Source organism: Phoenix dactylifera, unplaced genomic scaffold (genome assembly GCF_009389715.1).
Source record: "Phoenix dactylifera cultivar Barhee BC4 unplaced genomic scaffold, palm_55x_up_171113_PBpolish2nd_filt_p 001439F, whole genome shotgun sequence".
NCBI classification, from domain to species: Eukaryota; Viridiplantae; Streptophyta; class Magnoliopsida; order Arecales; family Arecaceae; genus Phoenix; species Phoenix dactylifera.
Window position 1 is genome coordinate 35,620 of NW_024068758.1, and position 5,726 is coordinate 41,345.

Below are 5,726 nucleotides of genomic sequence, written 5' to 3' on the forward strand. Positions count from 1 at the left end.
TTTGGAGGTAAGATTGCATATATTTGACTCTTTTTAGATCTTGCAACGATGGAAGTTTGCACTGGACTATCCTTTTTTATAAATATTATATTAGAGATATGTTAAGTGGTTGCTTGAAAACTATCCATTCACATCTAAACCTATCTGTTTTGTAGAGGTCAACTATTCTATTTTTCAATAGTATGTTTGGATGCAAGGAAATTGATGGAAAATAAAATGGAAAACTAAGGGTTTATTTAGCATTGCTTTTATTTTTTATTTTTTATTTTTAAAACGGAATCGTTGAGATCAAGGAGAAATACTTGTTTGGTGCTATTATTTTTTATTTTTTAAATTTATTTTTATTATTTTTAAAAAATATGGGTAACAAAATTCTTATTTTCACTAGTTTTAAAAATAGAAAGGAAACTCATGTTTTTTTACCACCAAAGGCATTGTCTCTACTATTGCTGTCATTGTCATCACTACTATATATGTAACTTTTGTTGCTATTATCTTTATTGTTGCAATCGTCGCCATTCCAACTTTCACAACACCTCCACTCTATCATCACCTTTGCACGGCCACTATTGTCTCCATCATCACCATTCTCATGCCGCTATAATACTAGTACATCTACCACCTCTTTTGTCTTGCCACATAATGTTTATGTTTTTAAAACTAACCATACCAGACAATTGTTTTTTTTAAAAAAAATAGTATTATAAAAAAATTACATTTTCCTATTTTTAAAATAAAAATGAAAGTGATGCTAAATGACATTTAAGATTTTTCATGAAAATGAAAATATTTTCTAGAAAAGTTACTTAAAAGTTTTCCAAATTTGTTACCTTTTCCAAGCAATTTTGGTTGCATCCAAAGATACCGTGAATTTTTTCTGGCTCACGATACAGTTATTTGTTTTATCGACGCGCAAGAAAACTCCTTCAATATCTCCTGCATCGTCTTTATAGTATGGAGGTTTTGGTTAAACTTCGAACTAAAGCTGCCCCACTTTAAGTGGCCTGAATGCAATGGTTGGCCTCGCAGACTATTCCGTATCATTGTTCAATGTATTTTTATTTCTCGGCTAATTGGTGAAAATACAAATATATCTACGTTCAAGATAGCATTTGCAGAAATTATCTGCTATTCTTTTGTTTTTATTTTTCTCTGTTTTGCAAGCAATAAATCTTTGCTACCAAAAGCTCTAAAGTTTAGACATAAAGAAAGGGCCCTATCAAAAATCTAGTAGAGCAGGTAGTTTTCGGTCTGAGGTTAGAATCAGGTAGCGCAGCACTTTTTCCCCTGCAATTTAGCCTTGAAACAATTAAAACCACAAAAACTATCGCTTCCAAATCCACAACCCGCAACAATGGCAGGTAAAGGGATTCCCATGCATTCAATAATGGCTGAGAGGTCCACCAGTAGACAACCAAAGAATTAAGCTTCTCAGGCTGGGTTTGATCATACCAAAGAATGTCAGCAAAGTTCAAGCTGAGAACAAGCATTACCAATTTTTTCCTCTAGAATGTGTCGAAATAGGTTCGGTCTTGCCGCCCGGGGAGGGGGGGGCGGGGGGGGGGGGGGGGGGCGTGGTTGGGGAAATTTGTTGCAAACAATCCAAATGAAATAGGTCATGCTCGTTCTTGGTTCAATTTGTCTTGCTGTTCAATGTGCTGAAATAGATGTTCATCATTTTTCCCCAGAACTCCATTTGATGTGTTGCTGCAAATCTAACTATTAAACAGCAAGACAAATTGAGAACATTTACATAAACGTTTACAACTCTTACAACCATTCAAATGACTGAATACCTAACTAATAGTTACCGTAGCTCCAGGGGTGACTGTTCCAATAACTTGCTAGTCAAACACCACCAACCCCAAGTAACACAGATACAGCACCAATGAGGCAAAACAAATGAAGCCAGAACATGTAGTACCTCCATATTTCTACTTGGTCTGACACAATCTGATAATCTTAGGAAAGATGAGTGTTGACACATAACCAAGCAAACCTTTGGCTCTCTAGACACCAACAAATACCTGCTGCTTGTCTGTGATCATCAAAGATACATTATATAGCAAGGGCCGCAGGCAGGCAATTTCGGCTTGAAGAACAAAGAAAGATAACCACCAAAGATAGATACATACTAAAGCAATTGCTAGTATATAATGGGTATATAATGGGAGATCATTGTCTATCAACTACTTAATATGAGTCATGAACCATAAGAAACTGCAAGGTCACCTATAAATCCTGGCGATGAAAAGTTCATCCATGCGAGATGTATATGAACCTAGAAGTTGCAGCAGCAGAGATGCGTGTGGATCCATCCTACAATACAGCAACATCCAAACTCAGTGGCTTCCAATGAGCAGAAGTTCGAATAAGCGACAGGAGCATCATTAGATCCTCCATGTCTATTTACCTGATATACCAAGCTTGCACATGGCTCTCATAATATCTGCTTCAGCCGTTGGCAAGCCTTCGCAGAAGAACAAAGATATCTTAGGAGCAGTGCAAGAGATGCAACATGCCAACTATTACACAAGGGATTGAAGAGATGCTGATTAATATGGTGAAGGATGCTGGCAAAGGACTCCATTCCCGAGAACAAGGTGATGGAGTTCTTGTCAAGGCATTCAATCCCTTCACCGCTCCTGTTCAATGACTTGACACATCTCCCCTCAGGAACCATCGTTCCTACATATCAGCAAGATTATAAAATCAGAATATAAAACAAAGGCAGGAAAAGTCTTTACCTCAATGACATCCATTTCGTCAGCCCAAATATCTGTACTGCAGGAACTTCAATCTGCTGCCATGGAATACATGGTATTATGAAGAAGGCAATGCCCAATAGAGCCACCTGCTCTAATGCAACTCCAACTGCAGCATTATTAAAAAAAATAAAAAAATAAAAAAAGGGCCTCTTAGTGAGTTCACCTTAGACCTCCAAATGCATTAAGCCGCTCCTGAGTAGAACCGCCATCAGCTTCCCCTTGCCACCACCACCACCACCTCCTCCTCTATTGTTAGGTCCCTCGGGTATGGATCCTACAATTAGGCCCTGTTTGGGGGAGCTTTTGGAGTACTTTTAGATAAAAAACTGTGTTTGGTAAATTTTTTAAAAAGCTGTTTTAGCTTTTGCGGGAAGCTGAAAATAGCTTTTGGGAGGAAGCTCCAATTTGGAGCTTTTGGGAGGAAGTTGTTTCAGCTTTTTCGGAAAGCTATATTTTTGACCAAAATACCCCCATTTTAAAAAAAAATTCCTTCCCCAAAACCGTCTCACTGCCTGTTCCTCTCCCAACCCACCTCCCAATCCACCCGCACCCCCCCCCCCCCCGCCCGCCTGTTCCTCTCCCAACCCACCTCCCAACCCACCCGCACCCCCCCTCCCCCCGCACCGCCGCCGCCGCCGCCGCTGCTGTGCCTCCCTCTCCCCCGCCGCCGCACCCCCTCCCTCTCCCACGCCGCCGCACCCCCTCCCTCTCCCACGCCGCCTCTGCAGTGCCTCCCTCTCCCCCGCCGCCGCATCCCCTCCCTCTCCCCCGCCGCTGCAGTGCCGCACCCCCTCCCTCTCCCCCGCCACCGCACCCCCTCCCTCTCCCCCGCCACCATAGTGCCGCACCCCCTCCGGCGCCGTCGGCCACCGAGACTGCCGCCGGCCACGGCCCGGCCCCCTCCCGCGGCCGCCGCGGCCTGGCCCCCTTCCGGTGCTGTCGGCCGCGCGGGAGGAGAAGAACGGAGAAGGGGGCAGAGGAAGGAAGGAGAAGAAGAGAAGAAAAAAAGAAAAGGAAAAAAAAGAAGAAAAAAAAATAAAATAAAAGAAAAGAAAAGAAAAGAAAAGAATAAATAAATAAATAAATAAATATTTATATAAATGAATGAATGAATGAATAAATAAATAAGATAATAAATAAATACATTTCAATGGATAAAATAATAAATAAATAAATGCATAAATAAAAATATATATACGAATGAACGTATAAATAAATAAATAAAAAGAAAAATAATGAGTGAGTGGCAAATAATCTGATCCTTATGATATTGATAAGTATAGTGAATTTGTCGCCATTGCAAATAATTAAATAAAAAGATAATCTATTAAACAGATAAATGGTTATTTATTGTTGTATTATACTATAAATATATTATTATATTACATTATATCATAATACATTAATATGTAATGTTAAATAATTTAATATTATGTTATATTATGAGAGATTAATTTATACTAATAATATATTATTTTATACCTTTATTATTGTATTATACTATACATATTATATTATATTACCTTATATCATAATACATTAATATGTTATTTTAAATAATTTAATATTATGTTATATTATGAGAAATTAATTAATACTAATAATTATAATATTTTATATCTTTATTATTGTATTATACTATAAATATAATATATATTACATTATATCATAATACATTAATATGTTATGTTAAATAATTTAATATTATGTTATATAATAGAAAATTAATTTACTCTAATAATTATATTACCATTATGCTATGCTATGCAATATCATATTACTATATTATAATAATAATATTTTATATTACAGTAATATTATACTATATCGTATATTATGTATATGTTATGTTTTATCATGCTCTATTGTATAATACTATGCAATGTCCTTTATGGTAATTTTGTCATATAAAAGTACTTTCTCAGTTTGTTTACCAAACATATGTTAAAGTGCCACAGCACTTTAAAAATATAGTTACCAAACAACAAACAGCTTTTTATAACAGCTCTACTTTAGACAACTCTACTTCCAACAGCTCTACTGCCAACAGCTCCCCCAAACAGGGCCTTAGTCCAGTACCAGTGCAATTTGACGATGGACCTAGGATGTCAATTTCTTCCAAACTTCACTTGGCAGGACTGTTTATCACCAAACTATTATTTTTAATACTGAAACTTCGATATAGAAGAGGACTCTTGCTTGGAGGCTCTGAAAAAATGGATGCTTCCCACAGTAATTGCAATTTCTGATCTTTTCCTAAGATGAATACTTACCACCAAAGCATCATACGTAATCCTATCACCAACTAAACTTGGGGAAATCAATGAAAATCTGGTTTTCCAAATACATAGAACTTCTCTGGTAAGATCATTGAAGTTAGTATATTGCATAACAGAACCACCTCCATGTAGAAACCTTTAAGCCAGTAAATTAAATTGCATAAGCCTTTGAGGGACCATTTCTGACAATTTCATAGGAAAAAAAACAACAGATTTGCCCTTTCACCGGAGACATGCAATATCCATCACAGCAGGTTTTTAGGTGAATAGCATCTCTTGCTCCCAACGTCACAATGGCACAGCCTAATCCGTTGAGGAACATTCTGCTTTGTAGCAGTTTCAACCGGATTCAAAAGATTCAAAGCAAAATATGTAAACGTAAAATTTGGAAACACCAGTTTTAGGCTCAAGCTTGTACAATCTGCCAACGAAGCAAATTCCCTGAGCATGCTGAAAATCCGTTACAGAAACTGAGATTCTCAAATCCATCTAAGGATTCAAACCATTAGCAGTAGCTTATATGCAAAATATGCACAAAATATATATTTCTAGCACAGCATACGCCAAATATTTTTTCCCCAAAAACCTCTGTCAGAATATGACCCTAGTTCTCCACTGAACAAAGTATTAATGCAGCATCACCCAGATTCAACTGTATAAATCTAAAAAGAACTGCACA